Source organism: Palaemon carinicauda, chromosome 31, assembly GCF_036898095.1.
Source record: "Palaemon carinicauda isolate YSFRI2023 chromosome 31, ASM3689809v2, whole genome shotgun sequence".
Lineage (NCBI taxonomy): Eukaryota > Metazoa > Arthropoda > Malacostraca > Decapoda > Palaemonidae > Palaemon > Palaemon carinicauda.
Window position 1 is genome coordinate 56,092,669 of NC_090755.1, and position 25,499 is coordinate 56,118,167.

At 45.3% G+C, this 25,499-nt stretch overlaps 1 long non-coding RNA gene across 1 annotated transcript in view; it reads left to right on the forward strand.

Moving 5' to 3' along the window:
- Positions 1-25,499, forward strand: part of LOC137624983 (uncharacterized) — a 100,105-nt gene that overhangs the window by 39,308 nt on the left and 35,298 nt on the right. The window contains exons 2-3 of the long non-coding RNA XR_011040791.1: positions 10,126-10,263; positions 11,714-11,854. This is a non-coding gene — a long non-coding RNA (uncharacterized lncRNA). The remainder of the gene's footprint in view (positions 1-10,125; positions 10,264-11,713; positions 11,855-25,499) is intronic.

Below are 25,499 nucleotides of genomic sequence, written 5' to 3' on the forward strand. Positions count from 1 at the left end.
AATCATGATTTAATTGACCCACCCTTCCTCCCCATAGAGAACCAGTGGACCGAGGAAAAAGTGAGGTGGCGACAACAACAAGTACTGTAGTACCTGGCCACAGGTGGCGCTTGTGAGTACACCCCCTTCTAGTATAGTGATAGCTGGCGTATCCCTCCCGTAGAATTCTGTCGGGCAACGGAGTTGACAGCTACATGATTATCGGGTAAGTATATTCAAAAATTTATTTTACTAATGAAAATAACATATTTCATAAGACATGCAATGAGAGTATAATTGTTTTAGCACAAGGGCTGTGTCATTTCTTGTTTAGTAGGAATGGGAAGGTTGTCAGAAATTAAATTTAGATGTCTCTGCAATCTTTCTCTTCTTTTTGTTTTGTATTTGGTCTGCCCTTGATATTCCTTTGTTCCAATATTAAAATTACTGTAGTTTGTAAATATATTAAATGACATGGTAATGTAATTTCAAGCATATGAAAGTATGAAAGATCGTATGTGTTCTAAGGACAGATTTTATAATTGTAAATCTTATTATTCAAGGTACACACAGCAAGTCCAAAACAGAAGGATGTCCTAGAGGGCGTTCGTGTTAGGTGTCGGTGGCGTGGTCCAAGTGTGGTTTCTAGGGCCTTTGTTACGGCCCTTCCCTTTGATGAAAGAATTATCTAAATGGAAGACAGCCTGTGAATAGTGGTTTTCACACGCCCCTGATGTATACACGACACCCGCAAGGTGCTCACGCGAGGGTAGTAACCTCTGCATTCCTTGCTTTTATCTTTCTCTGGTATATTTGGAAGATTTATATCAGAAAAGTGTAAAGAAGGACCTTTTCACCGGGCGTCACAGGTCTCTCCCCAGAAATAGATTTTTCCTTCATCAAAATCCCTTTATTCAAGGTACATACAGAGAGAGAACCAGTCTTGATGACAGAGACGATGATGAACGCCGTGTGGCAGTTGGGTGCGATTTAACAGGAATCTACTTTCTAGGTCTCCGTGCCTTCATAACTGCAAATTGAAATGCCTAATTATCATCAGGTATGCTATTTAGTAGGTACGATTGAAATACTGTACAGGGTATATTGGTAATGAAATGTAGATCTTCAAAAGATGGAAAATTTTTTTCTTTTTATTAAATTGTTCTCCAGTGTTTTTACTTATTAAAAAGTAATTGTTCAGACACAGATATAGACCTGGAGCTATTTATAGGGTATTACTTTTGGCAAAGCTGATAACTAGCCCAGACAATTTTAGTGAGGGATAACTACCCCCATCTGCTAGTTAGCGGAAGGGGGTTTGGGTTGACTGGCTACCCCGCTCACTCACACCCGTCGGCTGAGTTACCACTTTTGCTTTTGGCTTGGTAAAGTACAGTTAACTCATTAAACTGCCTTGACTTTATTTGCTTTTCCTTTTTCTTTAGTGTACGGTGTGTGTGTGAATATTGTCCCGTTATGCGGACATGTCCTGGTCGTGAGGGCCGCAGCTGCAGTACCTTCTTGTGGTCCGTAGATATGGACCCTCACCCCCTGTGCCAGGCTTGCCGTGGACGTCAGCGTTCTCGGGACAACACCTGTTATTATTATTATTATTATTACTTACTAAGCTACAACCCTAGTTGGAAAAGCAGTATGCTATAAGCCCAGGGGCTCCAACAGGGAAAATAGCTCAGTGCGGAAAGGAAAAAAGGAAAATAAAATATTCTAAGAAGAGTAACAACAATAAATATCTCCTATATAAACTATAAAAACTTTAACAAAACAAGAGGAAGAGAAATAAGATAGGAGAGTGTGCTCGAGTGTACCCTCAAGCAAGAGAACTCCAACCCAAGACAGTGAAAGGCCATGGTACAGAGGCTATGGCACTACCCAAGACTAGAGAACAGTGGTTTGATTTTGGAGTGTCCTTCTCCTAGAAGAGCTGCTTACCATAGCTAAAGAGTCTCTTCTACCCTTACCAAGAGGAAAGTGGCACTGAACAATTACAGTGCAGTAACCCCTTGGGTGATGAAGAATTGTTTGGTAATCTGTGTTGTCAGGTGTATGAGAATAGAGGAGAATATGTAAAGAATATGCCAGACTATTCAGTGTGTATGTAGGCAAAGGGAAAATGAACCGTAACCAGAGAGGAGGATCCAATGTAGTACTGTCTGGCCAGTCAAAAGACCCCATAACTCTCTAGCGGTAGTATCTCAACGGGTGGCTGGTGCCCTGGCCAACCTACTACCGTTCTGAGTGTCGGGAGTTGCTTGCCTCCCAGTGGGAGAGGTTCGGGCATAAAAGGAAGGAATCTGCTGGGGGAAGGGAGTGCAGCCCTTTTGGAGCTTGATTTCTGAAGGTCATCGCTGCTCACTAGTGGGCAGCTAGCAGGATACTCCACGGGGGTAACGCCTTTCCTGTTCACTGGTTAGGTTGTGCTTCCGAGTGGTTTTCTTCATTAATTATGTCAAATTATAACTTGAAATTTAACTTTTTAGCTTTGTCTCTGTGGGAACCCCCTTCCTGGTGGAGGGTTGAGTGGTTCTCCTGAGTAGTTATTTTTTCAGCTGAATTAATTGTAATTCTTGTTTGTTGCAATTTCATACGCTGCTGCTTTCCTTCTCTCGTCGATGTCTGCCCAAGAAGGGAGTGTGCAGTCCTTAATTTGTGTATGTTCTCTGGTTGGACACCTCTCCCGTCTGTGGACTAGGTGCTTCTCCCGAGGGAGGTTTTTGTTTTATTTTTCCTCATTTAGCGATGCCGTTCGGCTAAGATAGCTGACGTAGAAGACCAGCGAAGAAAGTTAATAAGGAGATGAATAACCTATATATGATAAGTAGGGATGAAAATATATAAAATGTCCTAAAATTAGTAATTTTAAATATTTAACTTAGCCGGTGAATATATAATAGCTGACGTCTCCGGCGGCTCGACAGAAAAACACAAAAACTCGCGAGCGATCGCTATGAAGGTTGCGGGTGTGCCCACCAGCGCCAACTATCGGCCAGATACCGCATATACATGTAAACAGCTCCAGTTCTTCTCTGTCGGTCTGATCGACAAGTTGATTCCATTACTCGCTGTTAACCTGGAGTTTTTCAACAGTCTTGGTGAAGTACTTCTTTTTGGTTTGAGCTTTCGCAGTGCAGGTGTTTTATCTTCAACTTAAACTCTTGAACTCTTTTTTTGGATAGATTTAATTGTTGATGACTTTGGATTGTTTTTTGGACTTTCTTTGACTTTTCAAAATGGCTGACCCTTCTCCAATTCCTAGATTTCGTAAATGTAATGCTAGGGATTGTAATAGGCGTCTTCCAAAGGCCTCTCTCGACCCACATACTGTGTGTTCTAATTGTCGGGGGTAAAACCTGTCAATTAGGAGATCGGTGTGATGAGTGCGTGGGCCTTTCGGAATTCGATTGGCTTGAGTTTGACAAGTATTCTCGTAAGCTAGAGAGAGATAGGGTGAGGAGAAGTTCTTCTAGATCGTTAGAATTTTCCTCCTCCCATGCCCCTGAACCTAATCCTTCCCCAGTAGTAGTTGTGCCTGAACCCTCTACTAGCACTCAGGAACCATCAATGCGGGATATGTTACGTGCCATTCAAGCTTTGGGCGAGAGAGTTGAGTCGTTAGCTACGGACCGTAATCAACTCATGGCGGACGTAAAAGAGTTAAAGTGTCAGAGTGCCACATTAGAAAATCGTGGGGAGAAAGTGATTAGTGCGCAAAGTGTTATCAGTGTTGCGACCGAGGGTTCGTCTGTTCGTGCCTGTCGTTCGCCTAGTCCGAGACCTCTTGCAAGCTCCCAAGCCCCAGGGAGAAGTAATGTCGTAGGACTTATGGGTTCGAGAGGCTTTAACTAACGAACAGACGTTCCCTCTATGGTTTCAGGCGTGTCTCGTCAAGACCGCCCCTACCATAAGACGAGCGAGACGGTTTTCTCCTCGTCATCCGAAGGCTTATCGCGTAAGAAACCGTGGAGCAAGGTTTCGAGACCCTTAAAGCGAAAGTCAGTCCCTTCAGGACAAGTCCAGCGTCCTGGTTGTAGCCATTGGGACAGCTCTGACCCTGTGCAGTCATCGGAAGACTGCTCGCCGCCTAAACAGAAGCGTTACACAGGCTCCGAGAGTCTTAGTGTAGGCAATGTTTTGCAGTCACAGACGTTACCCCCGTCTCTTACCGCACCCATTCCCGTTGATCCTAAATGGGTTGTACTGCAAGACATGCAGAGTAAGCTTGCCTCTCTTATGGAGGACTATTCTGCTGAACAGGTTCACGATGATCCTCGCCGCTTAGCTGATCGAGATCCTGGCCGTCAGCCGCCCAAACGAGCCTTTGCTCGTCCTGTTGACGTTGACGTTACAAAGTCACGTGAGTCACGTTTTGTAGAGCCTCACTCGATGCAGTCCCGTGTTGACTTTCAGCCGCTTGTGGACGTTCAGCCGCTGCCGCATGCTCCTGTTGACGTTCAGGACGTTCGCCAACCAGCGAAGTTGACTTGTTTTGACGTTGAGCGTCAAGCACCGCAGTCAAGAGTTGTTTTGACTGCTCAGTCTAGGCAGTCAAGGCAGTCTCGAGTTGACGTCGAGCGTCCTCCCGCTCCTGTTGTTGTTGCTAGTCAGTCTGTTAAGCAGTTACATGACGTAGCGTCCTGGACTGCTACTGATGCTCCGGTGCGTGTGGACTCTGCTTGTCAAGCATTGCCACCAAGGCAGGTCTCTCCCTTGCTTGAGACTCATCAGTTGTCGGACGAAGCTCCTTCAGATGAGGACGTTGCTGATCCTCATCCTGATGATAATCCTTCAGATGTAGATGAACCTAAGGCGGTTCCTCCTTCGATGGATTTTAAGAAGATCATGATGATTTTCAAGGATCTTTTTCCAGATCACTTTGTTGCTGTTGCTCCTCGTTCGCCTCCGTCTGAGTTTGCTCTAGGCTTAGCTGCTACCAAGCCAGCCTTTACTAAGCTAGTGCTTTCGCGCTCTTCTAAGAGGGCTTTACGTCTTCTAGGCGACTGGTTGGATACCAGGAGGAGTTTGGGGAAGACGGCCTTTGCCTTCCCTCCTTCTAAGCTTGCTTCGAGATCGAGCGTCTGGTATGACACGGGAGAAGTTCTCGGCTTGGAAGTCCCTGCCTCTGCCCAGGGTGACTTCTCAAGCCTCGTAGACTCTCCCCGTCGCCTGGCCATGAGACGCTCGAAGATTTGTTGGTCCTCCTCGGACCTTGACCATCTGCTTAAAGGCGTATTCAGGGCCTTTGAAGTGTTTAACTTTCTTGACTGGTCATTAGGAGCATTAAGTAGGAAGGTCTCGTCTGCCGACCAAGATGTTTCCTTACTTATCATGTCCTGTATGGATAAAGCCATCCGCGATGGCTCCAATGAGCTCGCCTCCACCTTTACGTCGGGAGTCTTAAAGAAGAGAGAAACCCTTTGCTCTTTCCTTTCGGCAGGAGTTACTCCCTGTCAGAGATCGGAACTGCTCTTTGCTCCCTTATCAGCGGCCTTGTTTCCACAACAGCTGGTTAAGGATATAGCTGCTTCGCAGAAGGACACCCATGACCTGATGGCGTCCTCTGCTCGCAAAGGGGCTCCTTCTTCATCCTTTGCTGTGAGACCCAGGATCGAGACTCCTGCGTCTAGATTTATCCCGCCCTTTCGTGGCAGAGCTCCCAGCAGGGGAGGCTCTCGTGCCGAGGGAAAGAGAGGTAAGAAGAGAGGAGCCAAGTCCTCCCGTGGCAGAGTCTGACTGCCCATAGCCTCAGACAGCGGTAGGTGCCAGATTGAAGAGCTTCTGGCAGGCCTGGGAGAAGAGGGGTGCAGACCAAGAGTCTGTTCTGTTGCTCAGAGAGGGGTACAAAATACCGTTTGTACGCAAACCTCCTCTAGCAACAACTCCCATAGACCTCTCTCCCAGGTACCGAGAGGGAGACAGGATGGTCTCTCTCGACCTACGAGATGCGTACTTCCACATTCCTATACACCCGGATTCCCAACCGTTTCTGAGGTTTGTTTACAGGAATGTGGTGTACCAGTTCCGAGCCCTGTGCTTTGGCCTCAGTCCTGCTCCTCTCGTGTTTACGAGGCTCATGAGGAATGTGGCAAAATTCCTCCATCTATCAGGAATCCGAGCCTCCCTGTACTTGGACGACTGGCTTCTCAGAGCATCGTCCAGTCATCGCTGTCTGCAGGATCTACATTGGACGTTGGGTCTGGCCAAGGAGTTGGGACTTTTGGTCAACTTAGAAAAGTCCCAACTGATCCCATCCCAGACTATTCTATATTTGGGGATGGAGATTCGCAGTCCAGTTTTTCGGGCTTTTCCGTCTGCCACCCGAATAGAACAAGCCCTGCTCAAAGTCCAACTAATGCTGAAAAGAGAACGTTGTTCAGTCAGGAGTTGGATGAGTCTTGTAGGGACTCTCTCATCCCTGGAGCAGTTTGTCTCGCTAGGGAGACTACACCTTCGGCCTCTCCAGTTCCATCTAGCCTCTCACTGGAACAAGGGCAAGACTTTAGAGACGGTATCAATCCCAGTCTCCGAACCAGTAAAGGCATGCCTGAAATGGTGGGACAGCAATATCAGTCTGAGAGAGGGACTATCCCTAGCAGTCAAGAACCCAAACCACGTGTTGTTCTCAGACGCGTCGGATTTGGGTTGGGGTGCGACCCTGGACGGTCGGGAATGCTCGGGTCTGTGGACCTCAAGTCAGGAGCATGCACATCAACGGCAAGGAGCTATTAGCAGTCCACTTGGCCTTGATGAAATTCGAAAGCATTCTTCGAAACAAAGTGGTAGAGGTCAACTCAGACAACACCACAGCTTTGGCGTACATCTCCAAGCAAGGAGGCACACACTCCCACACGCTGTACGAGGGCGCAAGGGACCTTCTCATATGGTCAAGAAATCGAGGCATCTCCCTGTTGACGAGATTCATCCAGGGGGACTTGAACGTCTTGGCAGACTGTCTCAGTCGGAGGGGTCAGGTGATACCCACGGAATGGACCCTCCACAAGGACGTGTGCAAGAGTCTTTGGGCGACTTGGGGTCAACCCACCATAGACCTCTCTGCCACCTCGTTGACCAAAAGGTTACCGATCTATTGCTCACCAGTCCCAGATCCAGAGGCGATCCACATAGACGCGTTTCTACTGGATTGGTCTCATCTGGACTTGTATGCATTTCCACCATTCAAGATAGTCAACAAGGTACTGCAGAAGTTCGCCTCTCACGAAGGGACAAGGTTGACGTTGGTTGCTCCCCTCTGGCCTGCGAGAGAGTGGTTCACCGAGGTACTTCAGTGGCTGGTAGACATTCCAAGAAGTCTTCCTCTAAGGGTAGATCTCTTACGTCAGCCCCACGTAAAGAATGTTCATCAAAGCCTCCCCGCGCTTCGTCTGACTGCCTTCAGACTATCGAGAGACTCTCAAGAGCTCGAGGCTTTTCGAAGGAGGCAGCCAGTGCGATTGCGAGAGCTAGGAGAGCTTCTACCATCAGAGTATACCAGTCGAAGTGGGAAGTCTTTCGAGACTGGTGCAAGTCAGCATCTGTGTCCTCTTCCAGTACCTCTGTAGCCCAAATCGCAGATTTTATTTTACATCTGAGAAATGTTCGCTCCCTCTCAGCTCCCACGATTAAGGGCTACAGGAGCATGTTGGCTTCGGTCTTTCGACATAGAGGCTTAGATCTTTCCAACAATAAAGATCTCCAAGATCTCCTTAAGTCTTTCGAGACCTCTAAGGAACGTCGTATGGCAACTCCTGGATGGAACTTAGACGTGGTCCTAAGGTTCCTCATGTCAGACAGGTTTGAGCCATTACATTCAGCCTCCCTGAAGGATCTCACCCTCAAGACGCTTTTCCTAGTGTGCTTGGCTTCGGCTAAAAGGGTCAGTGAAATTCATGCCTTCAGTAAGAACATCGGCTTTTCTACAGAAAAAGCCACATGTTCACTTCAACTTGGTTTCCTGGCCAAAAATGAACTGCCTTCTCGTCCTTGGCCTAAGTCTTTCGATATACCTTGCCTGTCAGAGATCGTAGGCAACGAACTTGAAAGAGTGCTGTGTCCAGTTAGAGCTCTTAAGTTCTACTTAGCTCGTACTAAGTCCTTACGAGGTGGATCTGAGGCCTTATGGTGCTCAGTTAAGAAACCATCATTGCCTATGTCAAAGAATGCTTTGTCATATTTTATCAGATTTTTAATACGAGAGGCTCATTCTCACTTGAATGAAAAAGACCGATGCTTGCTTAAGGTTAAGACGCACGAAGTAAGAGCTATAGCAACTTCCGTGGCCTTTAAGCAAAATAGATCTCTGCAAAGTATTATGGACGCGACCTTTTGGAAAAGCAAGTCGGTATTCGCGTCATTTTACTTAAAAGATGTCCAGACTCTTTACGAGGACTGCTACACACTGGGTCCATTCGTTGCAGCGAGTGCAGTAGTGGGTGAGGGTTCTACCACTACATTCCCTTGATTCCAATATCCTTTTAATGTCTCTTGAAATGTTTTTAATCTTGTTTTTTGGGTTGTACGGAAGGCTAAGAAGCCTTTCGCATCCTGGTTGATTTGGCGGGTGGTCAAATGTCATTTCTTGAAAGCGCCCAGATTAGGGGTTTGATGAAGTCCTGTTGTATGGGTTGCAGCCCTTGATACTTCAGCTCCTGGGAGTCTTTCAGCATCCTAAGAGGATGGCTGGGCTTCGTGAGGAAGACAGACTAACAAGGCAGAGTAATCGTCTAAGTCAACTTCCTTACCAGGTACCTATATATATTTGGGTTTTGTTATGATATAACTGTCAAAAACTCTAAGCATATACGCTGTAAACTTTATTAATTCTGGTCTCTACCCACCACCATGGGTGTGAATCAGCTATTATATATTCACCGGCTAAGTTAAATATTTAAAAATTATATTTTAATTATAAAATAAAATTTTGAATATACTTAGCCGGTGAATATATAAATTAAAGGCCCCCCTTCCTCCCCGATAGAGACCCAGCGGGATGAGAAGAACTGGAGCTGTTTACATGTATATGCGGTATCTGGCCGATAGTTGGCGCTGGTGGGCACACCCGCAACCTTCATAGCGATCGCTCGCGAGTTTTTGTGTTTTTCTGTCGAGCCGCCGGAGACGTCAGCTATTATATATTCACCGGGTAAGTATATTCAAAAATTTATTTTATAATTAAAATATCATTATTGTTAAAATAGATCTGTTGTATATAAACTATGAAGAGATTTATGTCGACCTGTTCAACATAAATATACTCGCTGCAATGAAACAAACCAAGTCTTAAGTCACTGATTCCTAAAGGTGATTACTAAAGGGAGCACATGAACTTGCACTAAAAGTATAGGAACCATGGATGACACTTGGGTTCCCGAGAAATAATTAGATCGAAAAGTTTCAATATGACTAAAGTTGATGAAAACCAGCATATTGATATAAAGTTATGTGATGGTGTCCCACCCTGTCAAACCAGTTTGTAAAAAAAAAAAAATAAGTTGGTTTAGGAAAGAAAATTAAGTTTAAATTGAGAAGGAGAGTGTTATGAGCAGATAGCATCGGTATCAGTTTTACCCTTAAACTGACTAAAACTATAAAATTGAAAGACCTTAGATGTAAAGAAGAGTTGGAATTAAATTACTCTCATTGACAAAAGGCACACAAAAAATCAACCATTTAAGTATAGCCAGTAGATGGAAAGTGAGGGCAGAAAGTAGGTAGCAATAATAAACGAGGTTCTGAATTGCATGTAGTGTTGATTTTTGGATCTTAAGTAATGTGAGTCTGTTTATTTCTCCCGTGGAAATTATATAGTGCATTATTTATGGGATTGTGATGAAATTTATTTGATAAGACATGCAATGAGAGTATAATTGTTTTAGCACAAGTGCTGTCATTTCTTGTTTAGTAGGAATGGGAAGGTTGTCAGAAGTTAAATTCAGATGTCTCTGCAATCTTTCTTTCTTTCTTTCTTCTCTCTGCAATCTTTCTTTCTTTCTTTCTTTCTTTCTTTTTTTTTTTTTTTTTTTTTCTTGTAAATGTAGTAAATGACATGGTAATGTAATTTCAAGCATATGAAAGTATGAAAGATCGTATGTGTTCTAAGGACAGATTTTATAATTGTAAATCTTATTATTCAAGTTACACACTGAGAGGGAACCAGCCTTGACAGAGATGATGGTGAACACCTTGTGGCACTTGGGTGTGATTTAACAGGAATCTACTTTTTAGCTCTCCGTGCCTTTATAACTGCAAATTGTAATGCCTAATTATCATCAGGTATGCTATTTAATAGTTGTGATTGAATTACTGTACAGGGTATATTGGTAATGAAATGTAGATCTTCAAAAGATGGAAAATTTTGTTCTTTTTATTAAATTGTTCTCCAATATTTTTACTTATTAAAAAGTAATTGTTCAGACACAGATATAAACCTGGAGCTATTTATAGGGTATTACTTTCGGCAAAGCTGAAAACTAGCCAAGACAATTTTAGTGAGGGATAACTACCCCCTTCTGCTAGTTAGCGGAAGGGGGTTGGGGTAGACTGGCTACCAAGCTCACTCACACCCGTCAGCTGAGTTACCACTTTTGCTTTTGGCTCGGTAGAGTGCAGGTAGCGCATTAAACTGCCTTGACTTTATTTGCTTTTCCTTTTTCTTTAGTGTACGGTGTGTGTGTGATTATTGTCCCGTTATGCGGACATGTCCTGGTCGTGAGGGCCGCAGCTGCAGTACCTTCTGGTCGTCTGTAGATATGGACCCTCACCCCCTGTGCCCGGCTTGCCGTGGACGTCAGTGTTCTGGGGACAACACCTGTTCTGAGTGTCGGGAGAGGTTCGGGCGTAAAAGGAAGAAGTCTTAAGCGCTAATCTTCGCTTTCGGAATCTTCCTCGAAATCAAAGAAATCACAAGGCTTCTGCTTCCGCCATGCCCAAATCTTTGACCGAAGCTACTTCTCTGCCGGGCCCTTGTGGGGTACGGCCGAGTAGCAGTGCAGGGCTTGTGACTCCAGGTTAACCCTGTGGGATAGGCGAAGGTGTCGGCTCCCCTATTGAGTCGGGTCCTTCCCTTCCCTCAGGGAGCGCCTGTTCCTTTTCAGACCTTGTGTCCTTTTGGCCATCGTTGGGCGTCGATGGCCCCCCTTCAAAGGAAGCTCTCTTCGAGCTCGTTCAAAGAGGAGCAGAGAAAAGGCGGTCATCTCCTACCTCCGCGGAGGTTGATTCTCCTAGTGTGGGTGCAGGTGCTGCTGCCCATCCGTCAGACTTAGAGTCTGTTTCCCATGCCGAGGAGTTAGCTAATCAACCAGGGACGGTGGGAGGGCTTTCTCCAAGGCAGGTTTCTCCTTCGGGGAACGAGAGTGAGTCTGTTTATTTCACCCGTGGAGATTATACAGTGCATTATTTATGGACTTGTGATGAAACTTATTTGATAAGACATGCAATGAGAGTATAATTGTTTTAGCACAAGGGCTGTGTCATTTCTTGTATAGTATGAATGTGAAGGTTGTCAGAAGTTAAATTTAGATGTCTGCAATCGTTCTCTTTTTTTTTTTTTTTTTTTTTTGTATTTGGTCTGCCCTTGATATTCCTTTGTTCCAATAATAAAATTACTGTTGTAGTTTGTAAATGTAGGAAATTATATGGTAATGTAATTTCAAGCATATGGAAGTATGAAAGATTGTATGTGTTCTAAGGACAGATTTTATAATTGTAAATCTTATTATTCAAGGTACACACAGAGAGAGAACCAGTCTTGATGACAGAGACGATGGTGAACGCCTTGTGACACTTGGGTGTGATTTAACAGGAATCTACTTTCTAGCTCTCCGTGCCTTCATAACTGCAAATTGTAATGCCTAATCATCATCAGGTATGCTATTTAGTAGTTATGATTGAAATACTGTACAGGGTATATTTGCAATGAAATGTAGATCTTCAAAAGATGGAAAATTTTGTTCTTCTTATTAAATTATTTAATTGTTCAGACACAGATATAAACCTGGAGCTATTTATAGGGTATTACTTTCGGCAAAGCTGAAAACTAGCCAAGACATTTTTAGTGAGGGATAACTACCCCCTTCTGCTAGTTAGCGGAAGGGGGTTGGGGTAGACTGGCTACCCCTGTCACTCACACCCGTAGGCTGAGTTACCACTTTTGCTTTTGGTTCGGTAGAGTGCAGTTAGCTCATTAAACTGCCTCGACTTTATTTGCTTTTCCTTTTTCTTTTGTGTACGGTTTGTGTGTGTGATTATTGTCCCGTTATGCGGACATGTCCTGGTCGTGAGGGCCGCAGCTGCAGTACCTTCTGGTCGTCCGTAGATATGGACCCTCACCCCGTGCCCGGCTTGCTGTGGACGTTGGTGTTCGTGGGATAACACCTGTTCTGAGTGTCGAGACTGGCCTGCCTCCCAGTGGGAGAGGTTCGGGCGTAAAAGGAAGAAGTCTAAGCTCTAATCTTCGCTTTCGGGCTCTTCCTCGAAATCAAAGAAATCACAGGCTTCTGCTTCCTCCATGGCCAAATCTCTGCCCGAAGCTGCTTCTCTGCCGGGTCTTTGCAGGGTACGACCGAGTAGCAGTGCAGGGCTTGTGACTCCAGGTTAAACCTGTGGGATAGGGAAAGGTGTCTGCTCCCCTATTGTGTCGGGTCCTTCCCTTCCCTCAGGGAGCGCCTGTTCCTTTTCAGACCTTGTGTCCTTTTGGCCATCGTTGGGCGTCGATGGCCCCCCTTCAAAGGAAGCTCTCTTCGAGCTCATTCAAAGGGGAGCGGAGAAAAGGCGGTCATCTCCTTCTTCCTAATGTTGGTGCAGGTGCTGCTGCCCATCGGTCAGACCTAGAGTCTGTTTCTCACGCCGAGGAGTTAGCTAATCCACCAGGGGCGCTGGCAGGGCTTTCTCCAAGGCAGGTTTTCCCTGCGGGGAACGAGAGAAGATCGCCTCTGATCATCGGCAATCCTCTTACACTTATGGTTCTCCTCCAGTGGCGGAGCAAGAGCCTTGTCTTAAGCGACGTTCTCTTTCGGGGGAACTCTCCTCCCCTGCAGAGGATTTATCCTTGGATCTGGATCAGTCTCCCCCCGGGCGGAGTCTGCTGAACGTTCCTCTCCGGAGGTTCGTAAGGGGAAGGAGTTTGTAACTCCTCTCCATCCCGGACGTTCTCCTCGTGCTGTGAGGAGACGTCTTTTGGAACCTGCTGGTTCTCTTCACGTTGACCCTTTGGGCTCTCGTGATGATCACCCTTTGGGCTGGCGTGATTGTGAGCCTTCGGGCTCTTGTCATGTTGATCCTGTGGGTTCTCATGACCGTAGGAGTCCTTTGGGGTCCTTTGGGGCTCTGTCGCGCTAATCTTTCGGCCTCGCCCGACTTGAAACCTTTGGGTTTCATTTACGCAGTTACGCTGAACCTTCGGGCTCTCGTGACGATGTTAACGTCGAGTCTTCGGGGTCTTGTGCCATCAGACATGCTGACTCCTCTGGGTCTTGTGACAGAGGAACTTCATTTTCTTGTACTGTAACGCTGACCCTTCAGGGTCTCATAACTTTAGTTACGCTGAACCCTTGGTCTCTCGTGACTTTAGTCACCCTGACACTTCGGTGTTTCGTGACAGGGAAACTTTGGTTTCTCGTGCGCTAAATTTCTCGTTGCGTTGACCCTTCTGGGTTTCGCAACACAGATTACGTTAGGTCTTTGGTCTCTCGTGCCTTTAGTCACACTGACCCTTCGGGGGTTCGTGACAGAGGAACTTCGGTTTCTCGTTGCACTGATCCTTTGGGGTCTCGCCACACAGTACATGCTGAACCTTCGGGCTCTCGTGATGATGGTAACGTTGAGTCTTCGGGCTCTCTTGCCATCAGTCACGCTGACCCTTCTGGGTCTCGTGACAGAGGAACTTCTGTTCCTCGTTACACTGACCCTTCGGGGTCTCGTAACTTTAGTTACGCTGAACCCTTGGGTTCTTGTGACTTTAGTCACCCTGACATTTCGGTGTTTCGTGACGGGGAAACTTTGGTTTTTCGTTGTGCTAACTTTCTCGTTGCGCTGACTTTTCCGGGTTTCGCAACACAGGTTACGTTAGGCCTTTGGTCTCGTGCCTTTAGTCATGCTGACCCTTCGGGGGGCTCGTGACAGAAGAACTTCGGTTTCTCGTTCCGCTGACCCTTTGGGGGTCTCGCCACATAGTACATGCTGAACCTTTGGGTTCTCGTGACCTTCGTCATCACGAATCTTACTCATATGACAGAGAGTTTTCGGAATCTCGTTGTGTTGAGCATTTGCGCTCACACGACTTGTAGCAAGGAGTTCTCTCCTAAGCGCCAAGAGTTTTACTCTTACAACAGAGTCTTCGGACTCATTGCACTGAGCGTTCGCGCGCGTATCCAACTTGGCACGCCTGACCAACCTTATACGCGCAACAAACACAGCGTGTGCGAACAACTAGGCGCGCACAATCAGCGCTATGTTGAAGCGTGCGAACAGCTTAGCGCGCCCGACCATCTCGGGGCGCGCAATCAATACTGTACTATGTTGAATCCTTGGGCGTGCGCAGCCTAACAGGAACTAGGGATGAGATTCCTAGCCGCGCGAGTTCTAATAGAGCCCGCGATCGTAGTTCAAGTCCTCTGTTGCTCCCCCCGGGATTCCCACCTCTAGACACGGCTCTTCTCGCGCTGTGTCACGCGACAGAAGAGCGTCACACGACGCTCTTCGAGTGCCGACTCTTAATGTTCTTACATCTCAGTAAGGAGAGGGTTCTAGCGGTTTAACAGCCTCGCGGTTTAACAGCCTCGCGGAACCAAACCCGCTTCTGTTCGGTGGTTAGCTCATCCCTGAACGAAATACCATCTCCGTTTTTGGCGGCAGGGGTTAACCTTCCTGCAAGGAGAGATACCCATCAGTCTCTCCAATCTCATAGGCCTCCATCACCGCAGACACAGCAGCCGCCCATGCGACTACGCCGATCCTATCCCTAAGGGTAGGCCTGTGCCAATCTTGCCTGCCGGGAAGCCTCCCTCAGGCAAGAGGGTTGAGAAACCTGCCCAGGTTCCTAAACCCCGGGATCCGTGTTTTCCTAAGGACCCTCTCTTCAGTTCCTTGGGAGCCCGCGACGCCCCCATGGCTTCGCGCCTTATTTTATGTAATGCGTCAAGCCGTGATGGGGGTCAGTCCCTGCTCCCAGTCCTTAGGAGATACTCCTAGGGTTCCTTTGTTGCCACCTCTCGAACTAGGGACCTCTCCTCGCTCCAATCCTAGGAGGAGTTCGTAGTGTTCCGTGCTTGCGGGCTCGGCTGGCAAGGGGAACTGTTATCCCCTCGCAAGTGACCTAGGGAAGAGAGTAGGCAAGAACCCCATGGTAGCCCCCTTCAGTTCAAGATGCCTCAGGCCAGACCCAAGGGAAAGAGGAAAAGGATTCGTCCTTAGCCTCCCAAGGAAGATAGGGAGACTTGCTACAGGGACTCCTTCCGTCCCTCGCCGGTCGAGATAGTGCCTAAGGAGGTACGATATGCAACTGGGCGCGACGTGCTCCCCCTGGCAGCGGACTCCCGTCCCGCCTGTAGACCAACGGAGCCCTCTGGGTCCTCGTTGACAGAGGACCACCTGCCTCGTAGCAGGGAGCCAAAGGATTTGTTCACCATTCCAAAATACTCAGCCAGGCTTCTTTCTTCACGGCCTTCTAGGCAGCCGGAAGCGAGCACCTCTTCGGCAGTCTCCCTATCCTTGGTCTATCCCGTTGACGACTATGACCCACTCCGGGCTCTTATGGATGAGAGTTCAGATGTGGAAGGGCAGAGCGATACCGAGGACGACGCTTTGCCAGCAGCCGCTAGCCCTAAGCTAATGGAGGATGAGACGAAGGAGTCGGAACATGCATTCTGGCAGGTCCTAGCCTGCATCCGATCCATCAATGGGCCACTAGATCCATCGGCAGCCCCTCTAGATGGAAAGGAAACTGTCCTTAACCAGGTTTACGGCACTCAAAAACCCCAGAGGACCAGTGCAGTTTTGCCCTGGTCAAAGAGGTTAAAGAGTGCCAGACAGAAGACAGTTGTCCCAGACAACTGGGTCCACCTCCTCGCTCCGCTCCAACTCATCCTCCAAGCTTCTGCCTTCTCTGTATGTGTTCCAGAGGTGGTACTAAAGGATTCTTGGGTAGTCTCTCCGACACTGTCTCTCGATCACTCCATAGAGGCACTCTCGAAGGCCACACCCTTCGAGAAGCTCACAGGACTTCCAAGATCCTTAACCAGGAGAGGTGGCGAAGTCCCGTCATGCAGGCTGCTTCATGGCTTGACTTCTGGTTGGGATACTTAGGACAATTGATTTGGTCTAAGGACCTGTCTTGGGAGTCCTCCAGGAAGTCTTTGGAAAAATTTCCTAATGTCTGGCACCTTGGCCATCGAGTTTCTCTCCCACCAGGTAGTGAACCTTTGGGCTAACACTATCCTGAAGAGGAGGGAGGCCGTCATAGGCAAGTTCCACAGACGCTTCCCTCAGGCCGAAGTGGCGAGACTAAGGGAATGCACCCTTCGATGGCAATTCCTTGTTTCACACCGAGAATGTTGAACGGGTGGCAGAGAGGTAGAGAAGTCCAGCCAGGACTCCTTCATCTAGAAGGTCTTAACAGCCAGACCTTACCCCTCTCAGCCACAGCGGAAACCACAGCAGAAACTGCAATCGAAAAGGGCTAGAGACCCAAAACAGCAGGCGTCAAAAAGGTGCGAAGCAAGCCTTTTGCAATAAAGAATTCCTTTCGTGGAGGAAAGGGAAAAGAGGGGATCCGGCCAAGGTCGGTTCCACTGGGGCAGGCTAGTCCTCCCATTTGTCCACCTGGGGGGGATGCCTGCAAAGCCACTGGCAGAGGTGGCTTCACCACAGGGCCGAAATCTGGATGGCGAGGTGCTTCGTTCAGGGTATCGCGTCCCGTTCACGCTGTCTCTCCCTCCACTGACTCAAGTGCCAATTCCATCGAACTCCTGTGCAAAGGGATCCGCACGGGAGTGTGCCCTCAGGTCAGAAGTCCAGACCATGTTAGAGAAAGGCGGTCTCCAGGAGGTCTTTGACGGGTCCCCAGGCTTTAACAGTCGACTCTTTCTTGTGAGAAAGGCGTCTGGAGACTGGAGACCAGTCATCGACCTCTCGGGTCTGAACCGGTTTGTCGAGCAGACTCCGTTCAGAATGGAGACGGCAGACACTCAGACAAGTGATAAGACCGCAGAACTTCATGTGCACTCTAGATCTGAAGGATGCATACTTCCTGATCCCAATTCATCTGTCTTCTAGGAAGTACAGTAGAACCTCACAATAACGGACTAAGGGGGGAAATGTGTCTGGTACCGCTGATAATCCGTTGTATCTCAAAAGGTTTCCTTATGCAGAAAATCAAGGAAAATTATACCAAATTCTAGGCTATAGGCCAACCATCTCTGCCAAACACGTGGCTAATATCAAAACGAGCAGTTGAGATTATCACACTTTTGTTTTTCACCTCATGATGACATAATTAGGGAATTAAATGACACGAATTGAAGTAAATATAGGCTACTTAGGCTAAAAGCAAAATGAAACTCGCAAAAATAAAGATACTTCACTCATGGCCCATCTGAAAACTACTGCTACTGCCTTAATTGCATGTATGTATGAGGTAAAGAATATAAAATAATGTATACAAGGCTACTTTATTTGTAAACGAATAAGAAAATAAATATGAATATTGCATATACCCAACCATAAACTGACCTATTGATTGAAAAAAAATATAGAAAATAAAGACTAATTTAAATTTACAGAATAAACTCTAGTAACATGAGAGTTGAAGACTAATTTTGAAGCTAATTTGAAAGGGGTCACGTTTTACGGTAGATATCAAATTAGCATAATTATGCTCTCTGCTAAGCTGCGTCGTCGTTCAAACTATATCTATTTACAGGGGAAAAAATAGATATATTTGAAATAAACCAGATTTTTATTAAACTAATGTTATACTTAACATTATCCAATAATAATGCATGTAATATTCATATTTTAGTAATGTATGTATAAATAAAACCATGCAAATTATAATCTTTTCCATTGTTTACATTTGAAAGTCAATCAACACTCCTGTATACTTTCCAAATCACCTTAAGACAGACTACTGAAGGATGTTTCATATTTCTTAAAAGAAACTATCATTACTTGATCTGTCATGTTTCAAAGAGCATACTAATTTTAGTAGTTTCATTTGAAATACATCTCTCATATTTCATTTACTGTCGAGTTAAATCGCATATAGAAGTAAACCGGAGTTTCATTTATGTTGCAGATGTATGATAGTTTGTAGTTTTTTTTTCAAGCGCTGAGGTGCTAGATTATAAAGCTTAACAAATCATCTATATCGTGTTATAACAAAACTATATTCTGTTTTCAGACACTTTGTAACTTTATCTTGGAAATTCAAATTTTCATTTAATCACGCTGTTTGCAAATTCATAGCTTCCCAATAATTTCTTTTTTTTGTTTCCTGCTGTTTACGACACAGCTTTTCCCGATTCCAAACAGAATAGCGGCTATGAACTGGTTTTGTTTTCTTGCCTTCATTTACATCTTTTCTCCATAGTGAATGAGGGTACAATGTAAAGATGTCAGTCTTATCTACTTTTACTATCGTTCGATATTGATATGCAAACAAAATGGCTGCTATCTGATTAGAGTGTTCGTAACAAAACAAATGTTTAATTGTTCGGCTCTTATTGTGACTATGCGTTAACGCAATGATTATGACGTTACTAATGATACTTTTAACCTTGTCTTTTAATTTTCCAACACATTGAAGTAGAAGATGGAATACAGAAATGGAGTAAAAATGTTAGTCAGTTGTAATTTAGTTTCTCAAAAAGTAACCCTCATGATACACGAGATATATGATGAAATATTTTCTGGGTGAAAATTTTGGGGGTTGCACAATACGCGAGATTGGCTGTTACAAGAGTATATATGGTACAGTATCTCATTTCTATGGTAAAAAGACGGCTTCATCATAAAACCTATTTGTAAGCATATAATTTTGGTTTTGGTTATATAAAGATGTTATTACAACTCCAATTTACTCAATTTATGTTTAGATATCAAAATTAATAAAAGAAAACTGATTTTATATCCCCTCTGCCCTACATACAATGCCCAAAAGGGAAGCCATTTTGTTTGTTTACATTTCATCTCAACGAACAAACGAACAAAGAAACAAACAAACAAATGATGAGCGAGTGAACAAATGCATTTATACATTCAAGTGATAACTAACGATACTTATAGTTTTCAGTAAACTGTATGAAACCTTTGTTATTGATTGTGTGATAGTTTGAATAAGTTTTGAAAAAATATACTTGTATTAAGAATATTTTTTCATTTATGTACATATCTTGATAGCAGTAACTTGAATCAGCTGACAATGTTTATTTGCATCAACTGGGCCCTGAATGAAGTTTCCAAACTTATTCAAAGCAGGAGAAGGTAGCAAAGTGTGCCATGGAGGCAACTTCGTGGCTGGACATCTGGCTAGGGTCTCTAGGCATCCTGCTACGATCCGAGGATCTATCCAAGGAAAGCACCAGGTAGGCCATGGAGACATTTCTACTCTCGGGCACTCGTACCAATAAGTTTCTAGCCCACCAAGTCTCAAACTTTTGGGCTAACACCATCTTGAAGCATTGAGATGCAGTGTCTGAGAGGTTTCACCAGAAAGTCCCCAACACCAAGATAAGCAGGCTCAGACATTCTTCCATCTTATGGAGAAACTTGTTTGAGCCTAAGGACGTGGAGCAGGCAGCTGAGAGGTGGAGGAAGTCCAACCAGGACTCCCTCCTGCAGAGGGCTTTAACATCTAAACCCTGTAAGCCTCCAGCAACCCAGCAACCACGTCCTACCAAGACGACGAAACCGGTAACGGCAGCAAAGACCGGTGTCAAAGCCCTTTCATGTCAAAGACAAGAAAGGCAAAAAGTCCTCTAGGGGGGCGAAAAATCCTAGTGGGAGTGTCCGAGGCCGCAAACGCTAGGATTGGCAGTCCCCCTGCATGTCCACCAGTAGGGGGATGCCCGCAAAGTTGTGCAACCAGGTGGCAACAACTCGGGGCCGATTCCTGGACGATTTCCGTAATCAGTCGAGGGTATCGCGTCCCGTTCATAACACCCTACCTCCCCTGACAGCGGATCCAATGTCGTTGAGCTCCCTTGCTATGGGATCGGCAAGGGGGCAAGCCCTTCGGGCAGAAGTCGAGACCATGTTGAAGAAGGGCGCTCTCCAATAGGTCGTCGACAAGTCCCCAGGCTTCTTCAGTCGACTCTTTCTTGTAAAGAAGGCGTCTGGAGACTGGAGACCAGTCATCGACCTCTCAGATTTGAACAGGTTTGTCAAGCAGACCCCGTTCAGCATGGAGACGGCAGACACTGTCAGACTTGCAGTGAGATCTCAAGACTTCATGTGTACACTGGACCTGAATGACGCGTACTTCCAGATCCCAGTCCATCCATCTTCAAGGAAGTACTTAAGATTTTGCCTAGACAACAAGATCTATCAGTTCAAGGTGCTGTGCTTCAGTCTCTCCACAGCACCTCAGGTTTTCACCAGAGTCTGGCCCTTATTCTTTTCTTCATCTTCCCCTCTCTTGGGGAAAGCAGCATCCTGGGTTCTCTGCACAGCTGACCTCAAACCATTGCAGGTAAACCATGTTTCCTTGTGTTCCTAGTATTAAGTTAATACTGTCACGTCCCCATACCCTGATTAGGTGGTATTGGGAGAGTCCTAGCCTAAAGTTTCCATCTAAAGGACTTCAGGTCAACTTCCTAGGACAAGTCACTCTTCAAACCTTCACACACAGCTTTCGTAGGCCGCAGCCCTTGCATAGCAAGGTGCCAGCGAGGTGCAGGGACTCCTTATTGTTGAGTGCTGACACACTCAGATATTGAGTCCCCGGGCAAAAGTAAAAAACCAGTACTGGCTGGGACTTACCACCCTTCATAAGGGTTGAGTCACCCATATTAAATAGCCCGGTTTGTATTTCAGTTACGGAACAGATGACAAATTCGTAGGTAATTTGTATTTTTCCTAACTATACAAACCTTAGCTGTTTAATCAAACTTGCCCGCCCTATCCCCCATGAAGTCCTACCTCTAAGCAAAGTGAGCTCAGCACAGGTGTGTGTGAGGGTGGGGGGGGGGGTGTAGCAAGCTACCCTCCCTACCCCCTGCTAACTAGCAGTGGGGTAGTAAACCCTCGTTAAAATTCTAATGGCTCGTCATTTCAGCTACGCCGGAAGTAATTACCCATATTAAATAGCTAAGGTTTGTATAGTTAGGAAAAATACAAATTACCTACGAATTTATCATATTTCCAAATTCACTTGCGAAAAACACCGAACAAAATAATTAACGACTTAGCGGGCAAGTCCAAAACAGAAGGATGACCTGGAGGGCGCGAGTAGTAGGTGTCGGTGGGGTAGTCCAACTGTATTCTCTAGGGCCTGTCACGGCCATCCCCTTTGATGAAGGGATTATCTAAATGGAAGACAGCCTGTGAATAGTGGTTTTCACACGCCCTTGTATACACGACACCCACAAGGTGATCGCGCGAGGGTAGTAACCTCTGCATTCCATGCTTTTATCTTTCTCTAGTATATTTGGAAGATTTATATTAGAAAAGTGTAAAGAAGGACCCTTTTCACCGGGCATCACAGGTCTCTCCCCAGAAATAGATTTTTCCTTCGTCAAAATCCCTTTTCCAAATTTGTTATATTTTGAAAGGATTAGTATTTGCTCAGAAGAGATTTTGGTTAATTTCGTACTGTACTTTATAAGCTTTTTAACTTTATCCTATTTGTTTTCAGAGAGACTGAAAATGTTTATTAGTGAGAATTTCCTTTGTTGAGGAGTTTTCTTCTTTGAACACAGAATCCAGTGTAATATCCATAAATATTGTTCTGTAGTGGTAAATATTTTATCATTTTGTTTGATTATATTTACTCTAGTAATTTTTTAATATTTTTGTCCCCAAAGGGGATTAATGCCATCAATGCACTTCATGTGGATCTCTCTGCATTTCTAAAGGATTTTTTCAGTGTCCCCTTTGCCCTCTAGCTGTACAAAATTTTTTATTAGTCTTTGCTTTATCTTAGTCTTCTACCTTTCTTCCATCTTGCTGTCCAGCTTCTTAACTTTTACTCCATAATACTGTACAGCTATAATTTTTCCCCCACAATTGAACCTTTACTGAGTGGCCCAGATGTTGTAAACAGAATAGATAGAATATTGGGAGAAAATGTAGATGTCAATATAATGTACCATCGTATCAAATGATATTTATTTCTATGCAGATATAAACTTCCGAGTGATTTAATAGGGTTACTTCTGGTTTGGTTTTTACGGCCTGACAATTCAGAAAGAAATAGGTAGATTGCGTCGTGCTGCATGCTAGGTGGCTACTGTGCATGACGGGCTACACTTGTCTCAAGCGTTTACTCAAAATACTTCCGGCATCGCTGGCACTTGGACATCCCTGCCTTCATTCCTATGATAAGACAACCACATCGCCTGCTCTTCACCGTTATTTTGCTTGTGCTAGTGTCTTTGTGTCATTGACATGACTGTACTTGTCACTTGAGTATTTATTATTTGTGAGTTAGTGTGTGCCTTTTGACTATGTCAAATTTGACGGGCTCCTGTTTGGGTTGTAATTGTTTACCTTGTGGGACCTTTTATGAGCCTGATAGATGTGGATCTTCACCCAGTATATCTCTCAATGTCGAGGAAAAAGATGTTTGGTGGAATTTCCATGTGAATACATTAGGAAGTGGTCATCCTCCCATTGGAATGAATATCGTTGTCGTCTTCCCATTGGAATGAATATCGTTGTCGACCTCCCATTGGAATGAATATCGTTGTCGTCCTAAGAACTGAGCCCAGAGAGTTCACTCTCTTCCTCCTTCTGTAAGCCGTGAGAGGAAACGCAAGATAGGTTCAGCGATAGACATTATCTTCCCACCGAGTTCTACGTGTCAGGCACACTCTAAGGTTTCTGTCGCAGAGGACAATGGCCCCAATTTCGTTATGTCATCTCCAGTGTTAGTAATGAACCTGTTCTTATCAATGATCCCCTGGCTATGGCAGCCATGCTCCTTGAGCCAGATCTGCTGGATATTTTTATCCCAAACTATGGTGTTACAGTAGTGTGTCTAGATCCCCCTCATCACTCACGAGTCCGCTGAGTCAAGATTTATACCCTTCAGACTATGTAGATCAGATGATCCCTTCAGAAGTGTCTCCCATTATATACAATGAAAGCTTCTCATTACCGGAAGGACCTTGAAGTCGAGAATGTTATTTCCCCTTGTACCGAGGTGACCTTATTGGAAGATTGGAAGGTTCCCTTTTTGAGACAAACTGTTCCTGTTCAGGGTGCTGTGCTTTGGCCTGTCTACAGCCCCCCCGGTTGTCACTAAAGTCTTTGTCTTTATCTCGGCCTGGGCTCATGCCATGAGCATCAGGCTCATGAGATACTTAGACGACTGGCTTCTCTTGGTGGAATCCCGAGCTCTCCTGATGAAAAACAGAGACCTTTTTTTGGATCCTTGCAAGGAGTTAGGGATCCATATGAACCTCCAGAAGTCCAGTCTCATCCCCAACCAATCCATCAGTTATCTGGGTATGGACATAGACTCGGTGCAAGCCAAGGTCTTCCCTGCAGCAGACAGAGTGACAAGGTTCAGGACTTTGGCAGCAACTTTCCTGAAAGGGGACATCCTGCCTGCTCGAACTTGGCAGAAGTTGTTAGGCATCTGTGCTTGGTGCAGTGGGTTCTGAAGACCTGTGGTCCCAAGCCTCAGACCATCCTGCAACCCTGTCACGAGTACCTTAAAAGGTGATATCAGACTTCCTGTGGTAGCTGGAGGAGGAGAACCTGTGCGGGAATACCCTTCCAAGATCCTCCCCCACAGTTCATTCTGTTTACAGATGCATCTCGCTAGGAAAGGAACAGATCTCGGGCATATGGTCAGAGGAAGTCAAGAGCTTCCACATAAACTTCCTGGAAATGAAAGTGGCACAACTAGCATTACTCAACTTTGCAAAGACTGACAGGTTACTCCTTGGTATTGATGAGCGACAACCACACGTCGGTGACCTACATCTCCAAACAAGGAGGCATGGCCTCTCCTGCTTTACAACCTTGGAGTAGAGATAATCACGTGGACACAGTCCCAGGTTATCTCTCTCTCTGAGGTCTTTGCTTTCTTTAGTGGTAAGAGACTTGCAACTTTCTGGAGATCCCAGTCTCTGGACATGTTCGCCACCCACCTGAATCACAAACTCCCACTGTATTGCTCTCCAGTCCTAGATCAAGCTATAGTGATGGAAGATGCATTTCAACACTCGTGGGACAGTCTAGATTTCTACGCCTTCCTATGTTGTTATCTTATTTGTCAGACACTGAACAGAATCAGAACATCCAAGGGAGTTGGAGAAACTTCCAGAATGGCCAAACTTGCTATGCCAACCTCACAAAAAAATATATGATGCAGTAGATTGCCTGTCCCTTCAAAGTTGGGTACTATCCTGCATCTCCTCCAAAAGAAAGGTTTTTCAAGACCACCTGCAAAGCAACTTTCCGGATACCTCCAAAAAGGCGTCCGCAGCATTTTACGTGGCAATGTGGAAAATCTTCTGTGATTGTTGTCATAAGGGGGATATTGCTCCTCTCAAGGCCACTATTCCCCTGATTGCAGATTTTTTAGTGTTTTTAAGGAACAAGGTGGTTTCAGCCATTGTGGTGAAAGGCTATATCTCAGTCTTGAGCCAAGTATTAAAACTGAAAGGATTGGAACTCTCAGCATTGATGAGGAGTTTCGGGCAGTCTTGTCCTCCTCAAGAACTGAAACCTCCCTCCTGGGATGTGAAGAAAGCCTGCTATCAACCCATGCATAAAGCCATAGATAGATTTTACCCAGAAGACAGTCTTCCGCCTTTCCTTAACTTCGGCCAAGAGAGTGAGTGAACTGCATGGAATATCTCGCCTTATGTCACACTATCCAGAGTGGATAGAATTATCTTTGTCTTTTGTTCCTGAATATGCTGTCTCAGTGGCTAAAATAGTTTTTTTTTCATACAAAGTCAATATATGTTGCACGTTTATTAACCCCTTAGGCCGCTCTCGTTTGACAACAGCAACTCTTGCATTCCTGCTGATGCACAGACTATCAACAAATGTTAATGGTATTGAGGGACACAAGTGTTATAAAGAAAATGGAACTTATCATTTTTAACACGAACACTACATCCCTCCCCTTTTTAACATAAGTGTAGTACATGATTTTGTAAAAATTGTATTTTTCTATATAACATTTAGTAACTCCTAAACTCAAACATTAGTAATCGATAAAAAAAAATCAATACACTTGGTATTAAAAATCAATGACTACATTTGCATATTTCCATCTTATAAAACTAAATGAAACTTGCTTCAAATCTAATAAGATACAGCAGTTCATAAGACAT